A 26,119-nucleotide genomic window follows, 5' to 3' on the forward strand; every position below is an offset into this window, starting at 1 on the left:
GTGTATCTTGCATAACTAATACATAAATTCAAAAAGTATACCAAATAAAGTATTACTAATACACAAAAATAGTACTTGCATTATTTTAACTAATGCTTCCTACCAAACGATCCTTAGTATTCGGCATATTTGCAGATTTTCCTCTGGCAAACTTTTCAATAAAGGGCTTTTTTTGGCTAAAGAAAAGATACCTTGCATTCTAAAAGTACTTTAAGAAAGTTCAAAAAAGAGGTTAGGTAACGTCCAAATGTTGTGCTCAAATATAGTAATTAACTACGTGCTTTTCAAATATAAATCTTAAGTAATTATGGAATAAAGAATGTAGCATACCTAAAAGATTGATGAAGAAAATAATAGTTGGGTTATATGGTGGAAGTAATTAATAACACCTGGCCTAAATATTACTTTGTTGTCAAGGATAGCGACTAAGTGATTATTGTTCCATAAATAATTGACATTAGGACGGTGTAGAGTACCCACATGACCAAACAATTGCATACAAGTTCATTAATAAGTCCTTTCTTTTCTGCTTCTTTTTGTGGTGGTTAGGTGTGTGTGAAGAAAGAAAGCTAGCTATTCTCAATATTTATTTATTCTGATTAAATGCTGATGATATTATCAAATTCTCCTTCCAAAAAGTAAACATTGTTAGTTGGAATAGAGCTAGTCAAATAAAATTTCAACATTTACATTCCAACATATTATGTTAGAAGTCCAGTATATTATACTGGAATTCCAGTAAATTTTGATTACTTTGAAATTGTGGCTATTTTTGAACGATCACTTATAAATCTGACTATTTTTAAATTTCATTCTTTGAAAGCGGTTCTCAAATAAATTTGGGCTTTGTCTCTGGCCAGTGTGTGGTCTTGTGCCCTATTGATAAATTTGGGCCAAAATGGTAAATCTGTTCAAATAAAAGCCTACCATACAAGTTGGAACTTGGAACATGAAATAATATGAGGAAAAAACATAAGTGGGCACTATTTTAGAAAAATTAACATAATCATAGCACTAGGCCATGATTAACAAAAATGGCAGCAACTTAATTTCATTCTGCAGCCGTTAAGCATTTATTATGGCAACTAAACATAGACAAACACGTGATAGATTCCTAAATCAAAGGAGGGAATCAGGAATAACAACTCCAAACTTTTCTTTCGTATTTTTCAGCTCAAAATATTATCTTCCAAATATGTTTTATAAACAAAATACAGTTAAAGAAAAGATAATATCCTAAAAATATTAACGTATAATCCCATATATTAAATTTATAATTTGATAGGAAACATGTATCTTATTTTTAGTCTATCTTGTATACTAATACATGTGATATCCCATACATATCCACATATTTTGTATTTAACAATTGCATATTATATTATATACCATCTTGTACATTTAAAAAAAAAGATACGTAAGGTATATATGTGATATATATACATTATATACAATTTATACATATGGTATATACCATTATATATATATATATATATATATATATAAATTTATATACCATTTATACATATGGTATATGTTATTTATACAGTTTAAACTGGTATGTTCTGAAAAGTGTGTGTATATATATATGACTCATGAATGCTTCACGTTTAAAGCCTTTCAATTTATTTAGTGATTGAATTTTGTGGCAGGGCGAGAAAATAGTGAAAAGGAAGAGAAAATCATGGAATAAAGGATTTTTAAATTTATTTTGACAAATTTATATTAAAGAGGGATTACTTTTTAGATATTCTTTTTTCAAAGTCTTTGATATATTTGGGTAAGTGTTATTTATGAAAGAGAAGAAAAAAATTATGGAAGAGAGAGGGAAAAGGAAATGTAATAAAAGTGTATTGATGAAGATGGATCCCTGAGTTAATGAGCTACCAATGTGAAAGTGCTAAAAAAGTTTAAAAAAAATGTGTCAGTTTTGGAATAAACAAAGATTACTATCATTTATGAGAATAATTTTTAAAAAGGGAGCAACCATGTAAAAATCTCAAATAATTAATATTCTAGGGATTTTTTCCTATGTATACTATAATAGAAATTTATTTATCTATTTTCTCTAGGTTTTGTAGTTTTTAAAAAGTATCTAGTTTTTTTTTTTTTACAAACTATATGTATTCCTCCTTAAAAAACTCTTACCTCATTATTAGCACCTTCAATTAAGGGATTGAATTATATCCATTCCGTTTTTTTCTCTACTCCCCTCCCTCCCTTTTCTTCTACGTAGATCTGGAAGCAACTTCTTCTTCCAATATTATTTCACCAATTTTTTTCTTCCAATATCTCGAAAATTCTATACAAGATACTCGTTTATGGTATAAGAAGGCACAAGCAATAAAAATGGACAAAAAAAGTCTTGAACAAAAAAAGAAGCCATACTCGCCATAGAAATGGAACCAAGGAAATGGTTATTTTTTGTACGGTAACATTTTCGATCCTATACAATTTTGAAGATACATCCTAGTAATTATAGGAAATCTGAAATTTTTCTACCCGTACATGTTACTACTCTAAAAGCTAATATAATTCTGATACAAGATTGTATTGTAATTGTATCATTATTGTATCAAGTATTCTTTCATGTATTGATGCATCAAATACAATTCAGATATACAAATTTGATATAATCCTGAACGAATTCTTATACAATTACGATACAACTTAAAACCAATTCTAAACTTAAACTGAATCAATATCATATTATACTTGTATTAGTAATGTATCATGTATTGTTTTAGGTACAAATTGTGATACAATTATGATACAATCGCGATACAATTCTTAATTATGATACAATTTCGAACTTTCATCTTTTTCAAGTTTCAATCTATAACATCCACCTAGAACCAACTCTAAACTTAAATTATGATACAATATAGTATTATAATAGTATTAGTATTGTATCAGAATTGTCTTAGGTATTGATGTATCAAATACAATTCAGATACAATTATGATACATTTATCATACAATCGTAATACAATTCCGAAACTTCTTCTTTCTAGAGTTTTATTCTGAAATTCTACCTAAAACCAACTTTAAACTTAACCAATCTCCCTTAAAATTGAGATATGAACCCTAAAGGATATTTTTAATCGTTTTCAAGAACACCCAATCCAAAAAAATCACAAATTCGTAAAATTCGGATATCTAATTCAAAGTTTCGAAACTTTTTAATGGTATGTCAATGGCAGACCCTCTACCTACAATTTTAGAGATAATATCGCTGGATTTGTCAATAGTGGAAACTTTTTAATGGTTGTTGATGGAAGTGATTCACAGAAATATATGATGTCATTAGAGAGATAATAGTATGATTTGTATGAAAGAGAGAGAAAGAGAGAGAGATTGGTTGATTTGTATGAAAGAGAGAATGACTTTAAAATCTTTTGAAATTGGGAAGAAAATCGTGATTGTAGGAGGCTATTTAAGCTGACAGATGGGGATGAGGGGTACAATTACAAATTAATCCCTATATTTAGGGGATCCTTCTTTTATCCTGATTTTGTACATAAATAGTAAATATAGATACATAAAGTAATTTTTAAGGAACATAAAGAAAAGTAGTTAATAAGTTTCTAATATAGTATAACTAGGTAAAAATTCCAATATTGTAACTTGAATTACCTCACGTGTAGCCTGTTTGACTAAACTTTTAAAATCAACTTATTTTAAAAAGTGGTTTTCAAAAAAATACTTTCAGTGAGAAGCAGTTTATTATTGGCTAATCAATTTGAAAAGTACTTTTGAACAACAATTAATATCTGACCAAACTTTTTAAAAAGTGTTTCTAAGTATATTTTCTCAAAAGTGTTTTTCAAACTATTTCTCTTATAGCCTGTTTGACCCAGCTCTAAAAATTAACTTATATTGAAAATTGCTTTTTTAGAATGTGCTTTTCGAAAAAGTACTTTTGGAGAAAAATAATTAGTGTTTGGCTAATCAATTTGAAAGTACTTTTGAGCAATAATTTTATATTTGGCCAAGCCGTTCGAACGGTGCTTTTAAATATCAAACTATGGACATGAACAAATTTACTTAATAGTTCATATTATATAAATAGATGAATAATCATAAATATTTATTATTAGAGACAATTATTGAGCTTTTTTAAATTTTATTTAAGTAAAATATGAAAATAAAATTGAAATACTTTACTCTTTCAAGATGATTTAAATATATCAAAAAATTATTCAACAAATATGAAAGTTCATCCCAAAAATCATTATATATTACTTAATGCAGTTCAAACTAACTAAGGTTATTTTGGTATATACAATATTTTGCTGAGAGTATTTTTGGTAAGAAGAAAATTCAAAATTCCTTCTGCTTCTATTTCTAGGGAGAAGTTACTTTTTTTATTTCTCAAATACTGTTTCTGCTTCTACCCAAAAGAAATTTCCTCCCAGAAAAGCTTGGCCAAACACCTCAAGTTGAGAGAAAAAAATAATGTTTCGAGAGAAAAAACACTTTTGGCCCTGGGAGAAGCTTGGGTAAACATATTATTATACTGAAAAGTACTTTTTCTAAAATTTTGGTCAAACACCTTAACTTTTTAAAAAAAATACTTTTGGCTAAAAAAGAAAGCTTGGCCAACCAAACTATTAGTCGCTTAATATACTCTATAAGTGAAATTCTAAAATATATATTTTCTGATATTACTCAAGAAATGGCAAAACTGAAATGGAGTTTAATTCTTGTGCACCCACAATGTATAACCTGTTAGATTAGTTAGTGTTTGATGGGAGTATTTGAGAAGAAGTTATTTTATCCCTCATTGGAAAAAGAAAGAAAGGAGAGGTGTTTAAAAGCACTTCTTTGTCTTATATAGTTTGAATATTTTGAGGGTGTTTTGGAGGAAAATTGGAATTTGACTATATTATTAATAGTCAAGATTGGGCACTTGGGCTTTGGGCCAATTAAGTAGCCCGATTTAATATTTTAGTTACCCATTATTTGATTAATTAAAAATGTTTTAGCCTTTTAATTTCAGAAAAACGTTTTAATATTTTCTTTTAAATTCAAAAGAAGGTGACTATTGGTTTTAAAAGGTGCCTATTATGAAGAGATGAGTCTGTTAATTCCAACAGACTCCTAGATATATTATAAATACCTATTTCATCTCCAAAACGATATCATCTGAAACTTTCATCTCTTTCTCTTCTACTTATTTTCTACAACTCACAACTATTTTTTTGTGAGAAATTCGAGTTAATTGCTGAAACTCGGATTTCAGAGGCTTTGTAGAATCCTGGAGGAATTCTGCCATAATCCCTACAACAACATAATTGGGAGGCTTAAATTCCTTAAGGACAGTGACTGCACTATCAAGTCCTAATTATTTTGTCCCAGATTCTGTTATTTTTCTAACAATCTTAAGGAATTTAATCAACACTGCAATGGAGGCTTCTGGTGGTGATTCTGGTTTCAACAAGATGTTCGATGTGTTCAAACTGGATCGATTTGATGGCTCAAATTTCACCCACTGGAAAAACAAATTGTTGTTCTTTCTCACGGAGTTGGGAATAGCATATCTGTTGAGTTCTGATCTTACTGCAATGCCAGAACCTACTGCTGAAGATTCTGACGAAATTAAGGCGGCACGCAAAAAACGCGAAGATGATGAGGTGCTTTAGAGGTTTTATTTTGAACTCACTTTCTGATCGTTTATATGATTTGTTCCGTCTTCACAAATCACCACAAGAAATCTAGAAAGCCTTGGAACAGAAATATACTGCTGTGAAACAAGGAACAAACATATTCTTTGGAATGAAATTTTTGAATTTTAAATGATAGATGGGAAATCTGTCATGGAATAGGTTGATGAGTTGCTCGTTTTGATATCTAGACTCAAAATTTTTAAAGTCGATGTTTCTAAATCTCTTCAAGTGGCTGCTATACTTGCAAAATTACCAGCCATTTGGAATGACTATAGGAAGAAATTATTACATTCTTCCGAAGACTTTAATGTGGACCAATTAACAAAGCATATTCGAATTGAAGAAGAGTCACGAAAACGTGAAAATAAATATACTGCGGAAACTAGTTCAAAGGTGAATTATGTTGAGTCTAGCAAGGCAAACAATTCAGAAAAATCTAGAAACAAGGATGGAAAGAAGAGAAAGTTTGAGGCTGCTCCAAAGGAAAATTCTTCTAATATTAAGAAAGATCCGTGTTATACTTGCGAAAAAATAAGTCATTTTAAGAGAGATTACAGGTTTCGTAAGAGACAGAAAAATGAATAAAATGCTGGACAGAAGAGGATAAATAATGTTGAACAACAACAAACTTCTTCTTTGGATATTGTTGCTATGATTTCTGCCTTTACCAACTTAAATCTGAGTATAATAACTGAATGCAACATGGCAGCAACTATGAAATTTGCAGATTGGTGGTATGATTTCGGTGCTACAGTTCATGTATGCAATGACAAGAGTTTCTTCAAACATTATAAAGTTGCAACAAGTGATGAAAAGGTTTTAATGGGAAATCATGACACTGCCAAGGTCTTTGGAAAAGGAACAGTTGAACTACAATTCACTTCGGGAAAGAAGTTGATTTTAATTAATGCTTATCATGTACCTGATGTTAGGAAGAATTTAATTTCTACAAGTTTATTAAGTAAGAAAGGCCTCAAAACTGTTATAGAGGCAGAAAAGATTATTTTCTCTAAGAATGGTGTATTTTTAGGACAAGGCTACTCTTGTGAGGGCATGTTCAAATTAAGTATTAATAAAGTTGAAGTTTCTGCTTATATGATTGAGTCATCTATTAATTTATGGCATGCTAGACTTTCACATATTAATTTTTGATATGTTAAGTTTATGTCTAAAAATAAATTAATTCCTGCTGTTGAGAATAATGATAAAAAATGTGTAATATGCATACAAGCTAAGATGACTAAGAAATCTTTTCCAAAGAATGAAAGAACATGTAATCTACTTGAACTTGTGCATTCTGATATATGTGAATTGAATGGTCATTTAACTAGAGGTGGAAATAGATACTTTATTACTTTTATAGACGATCATTCTAGATATACACATGTTTACTTAATGAAAACAAAAGATCAAGCATTTGATATGTTTAAGATATTCAAAACATTAGTTGAAAATCAATTGGAAAAGAAGACTAAAATCCTATGTAGTGATCGGGGAGGCGAATAATTTTCCAATGAATTTTCTGTATTTTGTGAAGAAAATGGTTTGATTCACCAAGTTAGGGCACCGTATACCCTACAACAAAATGGTCTTGCTGAAAGAAAAAATAGAACGTTTGTAGATATGGTTAATGCCATGCTTTTACATGCAAAGTTACCAACGAATTTGTGGGGGGAAGCTTTGTTAACGACTTATTTTGTGCATAATAAAGTACCTTCAAAGAAATTTAAGGTTTCACCATATGAATTATAGAAAGGAAGAAAGCCTAACTTAAATTTCTTAAGGGTATGAGGCTGTTTAGCCTATTATAGAATTCCAGATCCTAAAAGGACTAAGTTAGGACCTAGAGGAATTAAAAAAATATTTGTAGGATATGCTGAGAACTCAAAGGAATATAGATTATTGGACATTGAGTCTAAGTATATTGTGGAATCTAAAGATGTTGAGTTCTTGGAATCAAAGTTTATTGGTGATTCTAATAATTCACATGAGGATACAGAAATTACTAAACAAGAAGGTAATGCAACAAGCATTGGTGATAATGTAGTAACTCAAGAAAATTGTGCAGAACCTAGTTCTTCTTCTAACAATAAAAGAAAGGCAATTGAATCTCCTGTAGAACCAAGAAAAAGTCAAAGAGTTAGAAAAGAAAAAAATATAGGTTCTGATTTTATTTCTTCTCAAGCACTAGTCTTTTTTGTAGAAGAAAGTAGAGATTAAGTATTAAATAAAATACCCATTAAATTTAGAAGATGATCCTAAAACCTATAGTGAGGCTATGGCTTCGCGGGATTCTTCTTTCTGGAAAGAAGCTGTAAATGATGAAGTGGATTCTCTTTTATCAAATGGTACATGGGTATTGGCAGATTTACATTCTAATACTAAACCTATTGGGTGTAAATGGGTTTTTAGAAGAAAATACAATACTGATGGTTCTCTACAAACATTTAAAGCTAGACTAGTAGCCAAGGGATTTAGACAAAAGGCAGGAGTAGATTATTTTGACACATATGCTCATGTGGCCAGGATTACATCAAGAAGAGTATTATTTGCTTTGACATCAATATATAATCTAAATGTCCATCAAATGGATGTTAAGACAGCATTCTTAAATGGTGATCTTGATGAAGAAGTTTATATGGAGCAACCCGAAGGGTTTGTGCTTCCTAGAAATGAGAAGAAAGTTTGTAAATTAGTTAAGTCCTTGTATGGATTAAAACAAGCTCCAAAACAATGGCATGAAAATTTGATAGTGTTATATTATCAAATGATTTTAAATATAAAGGAGAAGATAAATATATTTATTCCAAATTCACAAAGGACTATGGAGTGATAGTATGTCTTTATGTTGATTACATGCTAATCATAGGAACTAACATTCAAGGCATAAATGAATTTAAGAAGTATTTAACTTCTCAATTTAAAATGAAAGATTTGGGAGAAGTTGATACTATTTTAGGTGTTAAAGTTAAAAGACATAGTGGGGGTTTTGCCTTATGTCAGTTTCACTATATTGACAAGGTTCTTTCCAAATTTAATCATTTGGGTATTAAAGAATTTAATACTCCATTTGATGCTCCTAGCAAGATGGTTGAGAATTCCGGAAGATCTGTTAGTCAATTAGACTATGCTAGTGCAATTTGTAGTTTAATGTATGCTATGCATTGTACCAGGCCAGATATTGCTTTTGCGGTTTGTAAATTGTCAAGATATACTCACAATCCAAGTGGTGATCACTGGAAAGGTATAGTGAGGGTACTTGGTTATCTGAAAAGGACAAAAATTTTTGCCTTGTATTATAACATTTTTCCTTCAGTGTTAGAAGGATATTGTGATGCTAGTTGGATAACTAGTGTTGGTGATAAGAAGTCAACGTCTGGGTGGATATTCACTTTAGGTGGAGGAGCAATTTCATGAGCTTCTAAGAAACAGACGTGTATTACTCATTCCACAATGGAATTTGAGTTTATTGCTTTAGCAGCTGCAGGAAGAGAGGTAGAATGGCTAAGAAATCTATTGTTAGATATAAATTTGTGGCCACAACCAATGCCAGTTGTTCTCTTGCACTGTGATAGTGAAGCAACTATGTCTAAGGAATTTAGGAAAATTTACAGTGGAAAATCTAGACATATTGCTTTAAGACATGAGTACATAAGATAATTAATTTTGGATGGAATTATTACTGTTGAGTACATCAAGTCTAAAGACAACCTTGCTGACCCATTCACTAAAGGACTCGTGATGGATATGATAATAAGTACAACATGTGTTATGGGTCTAAGATAATTTAAATTTGTCACTAGTAACGGGAATCTTACTTTTCTTATTGTTTAACAATATTAAAAGTTTAAAAGGTAATAACAAGTTATAGTTGTAACGGATAGCAGGTACTAGAAATTAGTACCTAGAAAAGGAGGATGAGTATAAAAATACTCTTAATGAAGAAGCAAAGTTCGGTTTAGGAACTAAAGAAGTCCTTGTTAAGAACTTGGTTAAATCTTCACCTATGTAAACACAAGAAGTGGTGCCACTTCAATCAAAGTTTGGAACACAAAACTTGATAAGTGTTTATGAATTCAGGAAATATCACAAGGCCATAATCGGGTGCTAAAACTCACGGTGAACAAGTTGTCGAGTTGCTACAGTAACGACCCGACCGGTTGTTTTGAGCTTTTGCACTTTGCTTGCTAGTTCTCGGGCATGACTTGCCCCGTGTGATGTATTATGATTCATGTAAATCGTCGGTTTTAGTTTTCAGGGTAATCAGAATGAAATTGGAAGAACAACTCTCAGTTTGAAGCTTGAAATTTGAAAGGTTTGACCAAGATTTGACTTGTTGGTATATGATCTCGGATTGGAAGTTTTATGATATGGTTAGCTCCGTTAGGTGATTTGGAACTTAGGAGCGTGATCGGAATACATTTTGGAAGTCCCTGGTGTCACACCTCCTTTTTCACTTATACCCACAAGGGCGCGTAAAGGAGTTTTTCCAATTAAAGGACAATCGGAACGGGATTTAACATTATTATTTAGAGTCGCCACTTGGGAGATTAATGGCGTCCCAAGTCACCGGTTGTATCCCGAGCCGAGGAAACATATGACTCTGTTAACAGTCTGCGAACCAGAAATCTGAGTAAGGAATTCTGTTAACCCGGGAGAAGGTGTTAGGCATTCCCGGGTTCCGTGGTTCTAGCACGGTCACTCAACTGTTGTATTTGATTTTATCTGATTTTAATACCTGCTAGCTTATGTGCCTTTTATTCGTAAACCACTTTTTTATCATTATTTATTTTAAAGAATTGCGACGTCGTGAAAACGCGTTTCGAACCACGTCGCAATCAATGCACCCGTGGTTGTCAACACATTTCGACTTTGTCGAGATTTGGATTTGGGTTGCATCAATGCGCACCCGAGTTTAAGAAGGTAATTTAATTAAAATCGCGCCTAAAGATTCTAACGTAATATTATTTTGGGGAAGGCCGTGAAGTTCGCTAAATGGCTCTCCCAAATTATAATCATTTTTAATAACCATTTATTGAGGGCCCCGCGATTTATTTACTTTGTTTGGAGAGACTCGTCTCGCTTGTTTCAAAGCCAAACCAAAGGCGATTACCATTATCTACTTAGTTTATCTCTAAGAATCCTGATTAGCTAAGACCATACCTTCCAAGCCCGAGTTCAGTTCAAACATAAAAAATGCGGAGAAAATTGGTCTTGAGCCCAGAAGGCCCAAATCATATAATGCATATGCTGTGAGCTCAAACTCCCACAGCTCCAGGCATTGGGCCTAACGCAGGCCAAAATTTCGAACCCACGACAGGCATCTGTGAAGCCCAGGGATCGAGCCCTTGGGGGCACCATTATGTTTAATTAGTTGCTTTAATCTATTGATGCACCCAGGCCCAATTCAAATTACTACTTGACCATGACAGACCTGAGCTGCCTATTAATGCATTCAGGCCCAAATGAAAACTGGCAGCCCAATGGACGTAGAGGGCAGCTCAGGCAAATATGATGCCAAAGTCTGGGATCAAGTTCCAACCGGAACGACTACATAAATTGGCTACGATGCCAACGTCGAGCCCAAACCACAGCCACGAAGGGGCGTGATGGACAAATGTTACTCCAAATTAGAAGACTAATTAATAATTATGATCAGAATTACTAATAACTGATATGAATACTGCCATTCTAATCCAGGGATTCAACTTCTACAGACATTTAACCATAATATTAATGATTGTCCAGTTCAGATGCTCGAGATGAAATTTTCAGGTAATGCAACATCTTGACACATTTCCTAATTATACCTACTTGATACACAAGCTAAGCTAACAGTCCACTAAGCTTCACCAAATAGAAAATCACTAGTTCGACAGGAGTTCAACAGTTCACATTACAGACTATCATACCCGTATCAGTTGGCAACAATATTAATTAAACAAATCGAAACTCAAACCAACAAATTAGAACTACATCAATTGGCTGCAACTATGAAGGTTCCATTGAATTTGAATCTAAAATGAGCATGGGTTTCACTCCAATTTTGTCATTACAACAGGAAAAATTCAAACATGTACCTGGAATGAGAGCACAATCAGAAAAGGAAGAGGATCAGCAACAATTGTAAATCTTTAGCAGATTGGCAACCACAATAAACAGCACAGTATTTAGCTCCGTGAAACCAAAACACAGCCCAGGAGGAAATTTGAAACCACTGAGAAATCGACTATACCAAAATCAGAATGGACCAAATAACTTTGACAATTATCCAGCAAATTCCTACTATTTTCAGTCAAAACCAGATTCAATCGAGATCCAGCTCAATGAGTCTTACAACCCTTCGAAATCAGCAGATGCAACTACCAAGCCTAGAACTCAAACACTACTGGGAGTTAAAAATGGAAATTCCAATGGAATACTGAACTATTTTTTTGGTTTTCTATTAGATTTCTATTGTATTGTTTTTTGCTTTTTGAAGTTTTGAATTTCAGTTTTCAGATAAAGAGAATGTTTGTGAGGGGTAATTTTTATGGCTGAAAGTTGAATCCCTTCCTCAAGGCACTTGATGCCCTTTTATAGGTGACACAAAAGGGTGAATCAAATTTTGGGTTTCTTTTTAGTCCCTCCCTTATTTTCAGTTTAATCCCTTTATTTTTGACTTGCTCAACAAGTAAATACCTCTATTGTGCTAACACCTACACTAAAGTACCCTTCTAGAAGGCCCTAGGATGCTCTTCTACCCCCACAATACCTATACTACCTTACCCCTACTTTAAAATTACTATTCTTATCAGAATTACCCTTTTCCATGCCTAAACTACCCCTGAAAGCTTCTCAAAGTTACTGATTCTACCTACATTCTCAACAGCTATAACCAATCCCCTAAATTAATTCAAAACTAACTAGGACTGATTAATTAGAACTCAGAAATTAACCAATTGAACTAACCAATTCCAATTATTCAATCACCCAAACCCAAACAACTTAGAAAAACTAGGAGACCAGGATCAATCAAAGCAAAGCTTAAGCTAATAGTCAACATTAAATGAAAATAAACTAACTTTTAACCAATAAACTCACAATCGACCATTCGAGCATCAAATTCAGAACTAAAAAGAAATTGAAATTAATCTAAACATCTAGCTAACATTTAATGGACAAAATGGTATCGAATCCAAACTAATCAATTATGCCGATTCTGAAATTAAAACTATGATTAACTAACAAATGACACATGCATTAAACTAAAACAAAACTAAAAATGCGATGATGTTTCACTGATTAAAACAGATGGAACAAGGAACAAAGAAAATTTAAACTATACTAATACACAAAAATAAATCGTAAAATTAACAGAACACTTAATGAAATCAAAACTATAACTAAAACTTCGACCATGCAAGTAAAAAGAAACAAGAAAACTCACTGAAGCACGAGAAACTCTGGCCAGTTGCTGACGTCCGAATCTTTCCAGATTTTTGACACATAACATCCCTAACCATGTGTTTTTACAAGAGAACATATGGTTAAGGATATTACGGTCCAAAATCACAAAGATTTTGGGTTAGGGTTTTGGCCAGAAATTCTTAGATCTGAAATTCGAGCCGCTTCACCGAGATTCGAAGGAAGATGGTCATGGATTTGGGTTGAGGGAAGTCTGGGGATGGTGTGATGTGATTTTGGGCCGGTTTGGATGAGTTTGCGACTTGGCCGGAAAACTTCAATCGGAGATTCGACGAGCTCCGACAATATTCGAGGGAAACCAATGGTAGGAATGGAAAGAGGGATTCATGGGGGATCTATGGTGTTAATTTGGGGCTTTTTGGCATGGAAATCGTTTGCCGGCGTCGAGGTTCCGGCGGGGCTAGAGATTGGTACGAGGAAGAAGGTCTGATGTCTCTAGGGTTAGAGGTTTATTCGGACAGTTTTATGTCAAATGGGGAAGGGTTATGGGTCGTTGGATTAACATGATTAAGGGCTCAGATTTAACAACGCCAAACGGCGTCGTTTGGTTGAAATAGGGTTGGGTCCGGATGGGGTGACATTGGGCCTGGGCGGATGACATTGTTTTGGGTTGTGGTGGAATTCAATTGAAAGAGCCCAATTGTGGCTTTGTATTAAAGACCCCTTTATTTATAAATATGCAAAAATTAAAAATTAAAATAAAATCCTAATATTCCAAAGCTACACTAATTAAATTTTGAAATTATTTTAAACCTATTTTTCGACAAATTCACGATTAAAACAATAAAAATGCAAAAATGAACTATTCTTTTTTTTGTAATTGTTCATGCTTGGTTCTAAAATAAACCAACCCCTAATTGATCCTAAAAGTATGAAATTATATCCTAAATGCAAATGCATATTTTTTTATGAATTAACATACATAAATAAAACGCAACCAATATCAGAAAATGATACCAAAATGCACAAAAATTATTTTGTTTGAAGTTTTTGGGAATTATTCATATATAAGGCAAATACGAGCGATTTTTGCCCATTCAAATATCAGAAAATGATACCAGCTGCCCCTCTTTGCTCGGAAACACGAAGAGTGTTCGTGCAAAGATAAGTGAGCAAATACGAGCGATTTTTGCCCATTCAAATATTCCGTTGTGAAGCATTTTGAAAAGTTTTGACCGCACCCTGCTTCAGAGGTTGCCTATATATCCTGGGCTAAACAGGAATCAGGCCAATTTAATTCAGGAGTGTCTGGTAGCTGGGACTACCAAGAGCTGTGATTTCACTGCGATTGTCGCTGCTACTGCTCGCTGACCTTCCTTATTGCACCAATCAAACATAAAAGAAGCTAGCCTAAGCTATGAGCTACTAATTACAAAATCCTATCTAAATTCTTCAAACTTGTTCTTGTACTTCCTTGTTGTCTTGTGGTCTTGTATTCCCTTGGTGAAATCCATTGTTGTTACTTCAAATTGCTAACTGAGATGTCGTTCCTTCTCTTCAACTTGCGGGACTTGAATAAACTTGAACTTGAATATATTCCTCTGTTATCTGGGAGGGCTCCCAACTTCTGAAACTTGAACTGTATGTATTCTTCTACTATCTAGGCGGGCTCCTGACTTCATAACTTGAATGTATTCCTCTGTTCTCCAGGTGGGCTCCTGACTTCAAAATAGACAAAAGAAGTTGATTGAAAACTAAAATTTGAATTGTATCACCTCTGTTCTTCAGGCGGGCTCCTGATTGCTTAAAACTTGAATTGTATGTCTCTGTTCTCCAGGCGGACTCCTGACTTCTGAATTTTGAAATTGAATGTCTCTATTTTCCAGGCGGACTCCTAATTTCAAATTAGACAAGAAAATGATCGAAAACTAAAATTTGAATTGTATCACCTCTGTTCTTCAGACGGGCTCCTGATTGCTTAAAATTTGAATTGTATGTCTCTATTCTCTAGGCGGACTCTTGATTGCCGACATTTGAAATGCGTGTCTCTGTTCTCCAGGCGGACTCCTAACTTTTAAAATTTAAACTGTATGTCTCCGTTCTTCAGGCGGACTCCTGACATCAAACTTGAAAAGTATGTCTCTGTTCTCCAGGCGGACTCCTGACTTCAACAAAATAATCAACCAACGAAAATTTTTCTACCCCAGTTTGGAAGCTGGGTGTATGGGTGAGTGTTAAACTGAATCAGATTATCACATATTACTAAAAATTGAAAGCTAAATCCTATTATCCAGGGAGGTCCTAACAACTCCTCATAATTACAAACCTAAGGTATTACTCTCACTACATCATGTTAGCTACAAGGGTTTTAAACTACATCCTATTATCCAGGAAGGTCCTGACAACTTGAATTTTATCCTAAACATGCAACCGAATTATCTATGCTATTCATGATTATCTTGTGTTTTTAATCCCACCATACTTTGCGGTCAAATCTGATTACTGCTTGCTTTCCCTTTATGGAGAATTCCTCCTGAACAACCAACTTTCTGCCCCTGTTTCAATCAAAGAAAATTCCGTTAGTTTAAAATGGTGGTTAGTTGATGGCATTCTTGCTGAAAAATCCTTCCCCTGCATTGCTTTGTGTTGACTGACTTCCATGCACTGACCCTGAACCATTTGACTTTCTGACCAACTTTTAAATTCCCCAACCTCTGGCGACCTATATGTTTTACACCCATGCTGTTATTTCACTTTTCTGACCCTTTTTGTTTGAACCTTTGCATTTCCCAATCATTCCACCGATGGAACTTCCGCTAATTCCCTGTATTCCACTTGATATCATGTTGTTTTTGACATGTTCTGACCCCGTTGTGCTTTACAATTTCGGAAGTTGGTAGTGAGCCTTGAAATCCTTTCTCACTTGCTTTTGAACATAACTGACATTAGCATATTTAGACAAACAAAACCCCCAAAAGAGAATGAAATGCAATGGTTTTACGGGTTGAGGATAAGAAGAATCCAAAACCGGATGACTACTAAAAATGAAGTAAAGAAAAGAAACTTATCTGACAGTAACAGCTGGCACCAATGGTCATGACATGCATTTCGGACTAATCGGCCCAACCGATCTAGCTAAACAACTCTCAATTGCCATACCTCATTGCCCAGAACTTTCATCAATTATTTGAATTACCCAGACCTTAACCTTGTTTTCCTGCGGTACCACGAAACGGTTTCCATCAACAGACCTTTCTCAGTTTGCCATTTCTCAACTCACTTTTGCCTTGAGGTGCCCGTGAAGGTTTTCACCACTAAAACTCTCTCATTATATTTTCTCTCAGCTCCCGTCGCCTTACGGTGCCCGTGAGGGTTTTCACCCATAAGACTCTCTCATTTTTATCTTTTGTTCTTCTTGCTTGAACCAAAGTGTTGCCACTGTTACGAATTACCGCTACCTGCTCGACTTGGCATTTTTTAAAAAGTTGATCAGAAGGTCTTTCTTTGGACCGTAATGTAGGCTTTTGGATTGGGTTAGAAAGAAAGGTATAAAAGGCTCCAAACAATTCAAATGGGTCCAAATTACAACTTTCGGAATCCAACTTTTCACAACAATCACAACTTCTGCCCCAGTTTCTTGCTTGGGGATTTTTGGATTTTATTTTGGTATAACTGAACCTCGGAGTAAGGCTGCCTATGTACCCTTTCGGGATCAAGTCAAACGTAGTTTACTGTATCATAATTACCTTTGTTGTTGTGCGTTTTTTCTTTCCTTTTCTTTCTTTTCTTCTTCTTTTCCTTTCTTTTCTCCTCTTTTCTCCTTTTCTTTTCTTCTTTTTCTTTTCTTCTCTTTCTCTTTTCCTTCACTTTTCATTTTTCTTTTTTCTTTTTTTTTTCTTCTTCTTTCTCTTTTTTTTTTCTTTTCTTTTTCCTTTGCTTTCCTTTTCTTTCTTTTATGTTCGGCACCTGTATTCCCTGATAGTGCCATTTATTCCGAAAGAGGGGTATGAAAAATAAGTAAGGCTCAAAGGGGATGACAAGGGATAAAAGTGTTTGGATAGCAGGACAAAACGCCTTCGTCATTTCAATCTTTAAGATATGCCAAATACAAATAGATATATTCAGAAATAAAGAAATCATACATAATATCTCTTGACCGCATCAGAATTGATGGCTATTTCTATACATTTTCCTTCTACATATGTCAAATACAATGCACCATTAGACAAGACTCTGGTTACTACAAATGGTCCCTGCCAGTTTGGGGCAAATTTTCCTTTTGCTTCAGCCCAATGAGGCAAAATCCGCCTCAGTACTAACTGTCCAACTTCGAATTTCCTTGGACGCACTTTCTTGTTGTATGCTCTTGCCATTCTTCGTTGGTACAATTGACCATGACACACTGATGCCAATCTCTTCTCGTCAATCAAGCTCAACTGCTCAAGGCAGCTTTTCACCCATTCATTATCATCAATCTCAGCCTCCGCAACGATTCGCAGAGACGAGATTTCCACCTCTGCGGGTATTACTGCCTCGGTGCCATACACTAATGAATAAGGAGTCGCCCCCACCGAGGTACCCACGGTGGTGCGGTACCCTAACAATGCAAAAGGTAATTTCTCATGCCACTGTCTAGACCCTTCAACCATCTTCCGGAGTATTTTCTTTATATTCTTATTGGCTGCTTCAACCGCACCATTTGCCTTGGGACGGTATGGAGTAGAATGCCTATGGGTAATCTTAAACTGCTCACATGTCTCCTTCATCAAATGACTATTAAGATTAGCCCCATTATCCGTGATGATTACCTTCGGAATCCCAAACCGACAAATGATATTTGAGTGCACAAAGTCGACCACAGTTTTCTTAGTCACGGACTTGAACGTCTTAGCTTCCACCCATTTGGTAAAATAGTCTATAGCTACCAGAATAAACCTGTGCCCATTTGACACTGCTGGATCAATTGGCCCAATAACATCCATGCCCCATGCAACAAAAGGCCATGGTGTGGACATCGTATGTAGTTCTGATGGTGGAGAATGAATCAAATCTCCATGCACTTGGCACTGATGACATTTACGCACAAAACTGATACAATCCCGTTCCATAGTGAGCCAATAATAACCTGCTCGGAGAATCTTTTTTGCTAGAACGTACCCACTCATATGCGGTCCACAAACTCCGGAATGTACCTCAGTCATGATAGATGTGACCTGTCTTGCATCCATGCATCTCAACAACCCGAGGTCTGGAGTTCTTTTGTACAACACTCCTCCACTAAAGAAAAACCCGCTTGCCAATCGCCGAATCGTTCTTTTCTGATCACCGGTGGCCTGTACCGGATATACTCCCGTCCTGATGTACTTTTTAATATCATGGAACCACGGCTCGCCGTCGATTTCCTCTTCTATCATATTACAGTAAGCATGCTGATCGCGGACCTGAATCTGCAACGGATCAACATAAGCCTTGTCTGGATGATGCAACATCGATGCCAAAGTAGCCAAAGCATCGACAACCTCATTATGAATCCTTGGAATGTGCTTGAACTCTATATCCTGAAACCGCTGACAAAGCTCATGCAGACATTGTCGGTACGGTATAAGCTTTAAATCCCGTGTTTCCCATTCTCCTTGAATTTGGTGTATCAGTAGGCCCGAGTCACCCATGACCAAGACTTCCCGTACACCCATATCTATAGCTAATCTCAATCCCAATATACACGCCTCATATTCTGCCATGTTGTTCGTATAATAGAAACGAAGCCGAGCTGTAACAGGGTAATGCTGACCTGTTTCAGAAATAAGTACCGTTCCTATTCCCACGCCTTTCATATTTGCAGCCCCATCAAAGAAAAGTTTCCATCCCGGCTTCTCAACTTGTTCCAATTTGTCAATGTGCATCACCTCTTCATCAAGGAAATAAGTTTTCAAAGGTTCGTAATCTTCATCGACGGGGTTATCAGCCAAATGATCGGCTAGTGCCTGTGCTTTCATCGCAGTCTGTGTCACATAGATAATGTCAAACTCTGTAAGCAGGATCTGCCACTTTGCAAGCCTCCCTGTGGGCATAGGCTTCTGAAAAATATACTTCAATGGGTCCAAGCGAGATATGAGGTAAGTGCTGTAGGATGACAAATAATGTTTCAACTTCTGTGCTACCCAAGTTAGGGCGCAACACGTCCTCTCCAGATGAGTATACTTAACCTCGTAAGATGTGAATTTCTTGCTAAGATAGTAGATAGCCTGCTCCTTTCTACTCGTAACATCATGCTGCCCCAGTACATAGCCGAATGAATTATCCAAAACCGTCAGATATAGAATCAAAGGCCTCCCTAGTTCTGGCAGGACCAACACAGGTGGGTTCGATAAATACCCCTTTATCTTATCAAAAGCCTCCTGACATTCATCAGTCCATTTGACCGCGACGTCTTTCTTCAACAATTTGAAAATCGGCTCACAAGTTGTAGTGAGCTGAGCAATGAACCTACTGATATAGTTCAATCTTCCTAACAAACTCATCACCTCAGTTTTGTTTCTTGGAGGTGGCAATTCATGAATAGCTTTGATCTTCGACGGGTCTAATTCAATACCCCGCCGACTGACTATAAACCCCAACAACTTCCCAGATGGCACCCCGAAAGCACATTTTGCAGGATTGAGCTTAAGATTGTACCTGCGAAGCCTTTGAAAGAACTTTCTCAAATCTCTGAGGACTGCTGTCTAGACTTCACGATCACATCATCCACGTACACCTCGATTTCTTTGTGTATCATATCATGGAATATTGTTGTCATGGCCCTCATATAAGTTGCCCTAGTGTTTTTCAAACCGAACGGCATGACCCGATAACAATCGCTTCCCCACGGCGTGATGAATGCCGTCTTTTCTGCATCTTTCTCGTCCATTAGAATTTGATTATAACCCTTGTAACAATCCACAAAAGAACCAATTTCATGTTTGGCACAATTGTCAATCAGTATATGGATGTTGGGCAGTGGGAAATTATCCTTTGGACTTGCCTTGTTAAGATCCCGATAATCGACACACACCCTGGTCTTGCCATCTTTCTTCGGCATAGGCACAACATTAGCTAACCAAGTGGGATACCGTGTAACCCGAATGACCTTTGCATCAAATTGCTTGGTAATTTCTTCTTTGATCTTCACACTTATGTCCGTTTTGAACTTTCTCAACTTCTGCTTGACAGGAGGGAGTGCTGGATCAGTGGGTAATTTGTGAACCACCAAATCAGTGCTTAGACCCGGCATATCATCATACGACCATGCAAAAACATCTTTGTATTCATGCAATACTTTAATTATCTCCTCCTTGAGTTGTGGCTCCAGATGAACACTTACTTTAGTTTCCCGCACATTGTTTTGGTCCCTAGATTAACTGCTTCTGTGTCATTTAGGTTAGGTTTGGGTTTTTCTTCAAAGTTACTTAATTCTTTACTAATTTCCTCATAAGCCTCATCGTCGTTACAATCCACCCCATCATCACACTCGATTTCTTGTATTATTATTTCTGAGTTAGGTTGGCTTTTAAAACTGGGCCGAAGATTCCTCATGCATGTCATATCATTGATATCAGCATAAAAAGAACTGTACAAAAGAAAAGAAAAAAAAATGAAAACAAAATTAGGAATGAAGAAAATTGCATTTCATTGAATGTAAAGATAACGGGGTTTTAACTCATCCAAACGGACGGAACATAGCAACTGAATTACAAACCCTGGAATAATCCGGGTGACAAAAGGAAAGCAAAACCCACTACCACGACTCTCTCCAAATTGGAAGAGGAGTAGCTTCCCAATTGTTGATGTTAGCATGTGGTCCGATGTACTGTATATCTGCTCTGCTTGACCCTTCCCCGGCCTCAACCATGTTCACTTCAGCAAATACCCTCTCGAACACCTTATCCAAGTTCCCCTCTACACCAATCAGTGGACCCGACAGCTTTGCCAATGACTGCTTCTTGCCACCCGGCCTGACGAAGGACCTAGACAAGCGTGGAATCGGTTTAGGAAGAACCCAAGCTTTCTTTTTCAATTTACGAGCCCTTCTAACATCTGCCGCTGTTGGTTTGAACCCCAGTACGAAGGTGTCCAGATTTTTGGGCAGAGAAACAGGTTGCACAATTCCCTGAAGCTCAGCCCCCAGACCTTTTCCTGGCACAAACCCATTACTCAGCATTTCTGATACTACCATGACGGTCGCAACTGCCACCCTGGGACATGGAATGCTTTTACCCTCGGGCACTCTGTTCACAGAGACCGTGTCGAAGACCTGATAAACCCATGGTCTCTTATCATCTTCAGTTTCTATAAATGGCACAATGGCATCATTCATGGTGCATGTGGGATCTTCCCCATATAACACGATTTCTTGTCTGTCCCACTCGAACTTGACCATTTGGTGCAGTGTGGAAGGCACTGCTTTGGCCGCGTGAATCCATGGTCGACCCAACAAAAGATTGTAGGACACTGCAGCATCCAACACCTGAAATTCCATAGTGAACTCGACTGGGCCAATAGTCAATTCGAGTATAATATCCCCCACTGTGTTTGTTCCCCCTCCGTCGAACCCTCGAACACAAATACTATTTTTGCGGATTATATCATCATCAATCTTCAACTTGTTCAATGTGGACAATGTACAAATATTAGCACTTGACCCGTTATCGATCAACGCCCGAGTAACCATTGAATCTTCACACTTGACCGTCAAGTAGAGAGCTTTATTGTGTTCTGTGCCTTCCACAGGCAATTCATCATCAGAAAATGTTACCATGTTTACCTCAAAGATTTTGTTGGCAATTGTCTCCAGATGGTTCACTGAAATCTTGTCGGACACATGAGCTTCATTCAATATCTTCATCAAAGCTCGGCAATGCTCGTCAGAATGGATCAATAATGACAACAACGAGATTTGGGCCGGTGTTTTTCTCAATTGTTCAACAATGGAATAATCTTGCACTTTCATCTTTTTCAGAAATTCTTCTGCCTCTTCTTCCGTCAGAGCCTTTTTGACTAGCACTGGATTGTCTTTAGCGCCCCTAGCCTTTCTCAACTCTTCGGGAGCAAAACAATGTCCCGACCGAGTTAGTCCTTGTGCTTCACAACTCTCTTCCTCAATTTCCTTTCCTTTGTATGTCACCACTACCTTGTCATATTTCCACGGTACGGCTTTGCTATCAACCACGGGTAATTGGACTAAAGGCTTTATGACAACTGGTTCTATGTAGGCCCCTTTCACAACAACCACGGGTGCAGATTATGACCCCGGTACCACTAACTTGACTGGCTCTGGCTTTTTTGTAGCAACAAATGGTCCTTTTCCCATTACTAACACTGGCTTATCTTTTATCGCTTTTAACTGAACCGCTGGCCTCGCACTAACTGTCTTTTCTTTGACCTTGGCTTCCGTAGAGCGGATCACCATGACCGTCTGTGAGGGTTTTTAGGCTCTGTCCCCTTATGTATCAGTTCAATCATATTGGCTTCATAATGCGCTGGTAACGGGTTTTGATTGATGTTTGGGGCCTCTGGAGCCTGTACTTCAATACTGCGATTATCAATGAGTTCTTGTACCGCATTTTTTAATTTCCAACATTTTCAGTATCGTGCCCCGGCATCCCTGAGCAATATTCGCAGCTAACAGAATGGTCTAGGTTTCTGGGAAGGGGGTTTGGTGCTTTGGACTCAATTGGGGTCAACATTCCCAACTGTTTCAATCTATGGAAGAGAGTGGTGTAAGATTCTCCCAACGGAGTAAATGTTTTTCTGTTTGGGGCCTTCTCACTTCTAAAAGCTTGGTTTGGGCGGAAGCCGGTTCCTGGTCTGTTTGCCCTGGGGGGTGGATAGGTGTTTTGTGGGGGTGGATGTGTGTTTTGGGGAGTCGGTGCACGCCATTGCGAGTGCACCGGATGTTGAGTGTATGTCTGGGCGTGGTGGATAGAAAAGTGTGGTTCTGGTGGTGGATAGTAGTGTTGTGGTGGGCCATATGGGGTATACTGGTAATTTGGGTGGTGGGGTCTGGGTTGGTTGTAATAGGGTGGAGGGTTATTGGGCCTGGACCAAGTACTAGTTTCAATCGTAGCCACTTCTTCCTTCTTCTTTTTCCCGAGCACACCACCGGTACCGCTTTGGATGGCCTGGGTGGTTGCTTTCAATGCCGAGTAGCTCAAGATCTTGTTAGACTTCAATCCCTCTTCAATCATGGCTCCCATCTTTACCACTTCATTAAACGACTTTCCGACAGATGTCACTAGATGACCAAAATAGGTAGGCTCCAATATTTGTAAGAAGTAATCTACCATCTCACTCTCCCTCATCGGAGGATCCACCCTTGTTGCTTGTTCCCTCCAGCAGAAACCAAACTCTCTAAAACTTTCTCTAGGATTCTTTTCCAGTTTCAACAATGACAGACGGTCAGGGACAATCTCAAGGTTATACTAAAAATGGCTAATGAATGCTTATGCCAAATCATCCCATGTATACCATCGGCCGGGGTCCTGTCTCGTGTACCATTCCAGCGCGGACCCGCTCAAGCTTTGACCGAAATATGCTATCAACAATTCATCCTTTCCCCCAGCACCTCTCATCTTGCTACAAAAGCCACGCAAATGGGCTACTGGGTCACCGTGCCCCTCATACAAGTCAAACTTCGGCATTTTAAACCCCGCAGGCAACTGAACATCAGGGAAAGGGCACAAATCTTTGTATGCAACGCTGACTTGGTTGCCTAAACCATGCATGTTCCTGAAGGATTGCTCCAGGCTTTTGACTTTACGAATCACTTCCTCCTGTTCTGCATTCTTAACCGGTTTCTCAACTTCTCCCGGGATTTCAAAATGGGGAGTATAGGTATATGGCTCAGGCATTTTAAAAGTGGTTTCAGGAGGGTAATATCGGGTGTCATGAGCTTGGAATAGCGGCTCACTGGACGATCTATGTAATGGGGCTAGGGGAGGTGCCACAAAGACTGGAACCATGGGTGGGGAAGGGTTCTGTTTGGGTGGTGGAGTTGGAGGGGCATATGAAGTAGTACCATAACCCTGGGTGTAATAGGGGAGAGTTGAAGATGTGTGGGGAGTGGTGGGCTCCTGAGCCTAAGCTAGAGGTGGGATGTAAGATGGATTAGCGGGGTATAGTGGTGCCGGATGTCCCTGAGACCATGCCCGATGCATTTAGGCCATTTGTGCTTTTAGTTTCCTCATCTCTTCTTTCATAGCACCCACATCTGTTACCTCAACTTCATTTGAAGGGTCCATGAGACTGATATCCGAGTCCTGTCCTATTATGTTTACTTTATCTTTCTACCGGGTGTTGTACGGGTGGGTTGCCAGAATTGCCAATCAACTAACCACCTGCCTGGACTCACACATTTAGACAACCACTTTGTTAGCGATTAAGTCTTAACAGATTTGACAACCGCACGTTGGTATGAATGCACCTATACAGTTAATCATTTCTATTATGCGTTTGCTAGATTGCATGCGTCATCCCGGCACTTCGTTCCTTGTTTCTTTTTACCTTTCTTTCAAATTTCTCACCTTATCCCTCTCTTGTTCTCTTTTCTTTCTTCTATTTCTTTCTCTCTTGTGTTTCTGCTCATTTCTTGCTTTCTCTTTCTCTTTTTGTTTTTCCGCTCTTTTCTTTCTTTCTCTCTTTTTCCGCTCCCTTCTTTTTATCTCTCTCTCTTTCTTACATTTTGTTTTTACGATTACGGTTGAATCTTATGGAGATTGCCTACGTATCGTGACCCCGCACGAATCAGACCAGGCGTAGTTCGTGAAAATAAATGCAAAAATAAAGGGTGGAAATAAGAGATTTTTTTGAAATTTTCAATTTTCATTACTAAAACGAACTATTACAAACTAAACACTTTTTGAAATGAAACTAACAGACGCAAATGAAAAGCAAACACAAACTCTACGACTGCAAACATACTTGACCTGAAAAGACAACGGACAGACAAAAGACAGACTCAAAAGGTAGAAAACTACAGACACGGACTATGCATACTCTAGTGCTTCAAACTTAGGTGTCCGCGGGGCGTCGTTCGGCCTCGCTGCGGGCCTAGGATCCAAATCCCTTTCAAGCTGCTCTAATTCATTCATGGTTCACTTCACATAGATCATTACTGCTGAGATAAAAGTAGTATAGGTCATGTCTTCACAAACCCGACATCTCCTGAAAATGGCATGAGCAATGGCTCTAATCCTGTCTTTTGTTTGCTTCTTTTCTATAATCAAGCGTTTTATCTGATCACTGCACGTCTTTAAAGCTCGAGAATCATGCAGGTGTTGATCTTGCGACTGCTGCACTTCTACCTCCATTTGGGCCAACAAGTCATAACAATGTCCACTTTCAATTCCAAAATCTCTAGCCTGCCTAACCGCTTTACCCTCAAGGGTAACCACTTTCCTCTTTAAATCGGCAACAATTTTCTCATGGTCTCTTTTAAACTGATTCAAGTACTGGCGCCGCTCCTCTGTTCTTGTAGCCCACTGTGTTTTAAGCTCTGCCATGATATCCTCGGATTTTTCTAATTCATCCCGCCATTCCCTGACTTTATTTTCCAGCCTTTTTATCATTTGCTCATCTGATCGGCTCCTTGGTTGCTTATCGACAGCTATCCTCAATTGCCGGATTTGGGCCCCAAGCGCTTCATTTTCTCGAGCCAGTCTGTTCTTCTCACCTTGATCCGCGACAACCTGTACACTGTTCTCAATTTTCAGACTCTCAACTTGCTGCTTCAATTTACTAATCTCAACTCGATAGCCTTCTTCCTTTGCTAACCAGTCCCACTGCTCTTGGGATGACTCGGTGAAATCTTCGAGATGAGGTCTTTTAGCTGGTCTCTCACATGCCACGTCACCTCTGAACCAGTTATGATACCCCGGAGCAACTTCCCCTTTAGCCCTATCTGACACACAAGTGTTCGCCATAAAATGTTGACACTCGCTCCAGATTTGGCGAACCTCTTCTTCGGGGAACCGACCGTCAGGACTAATTTCGACCACTTGGGTACTCAG

This window comes from Nicotiana tabacum, chromosome 6, assembly GCF_000715075.1.
Source record: "Nicotiana tabacum cultivar K326 chromosome 6, ASM71507v2, whole genome shotgun sequence".
Taxonomy (NCBI): Eukaryota; Viridiplantae; Streptophyta; class Magnoliopsida; order Solanales; family Solanaceae; genus Nicotiana; species Nicotiana tabacum.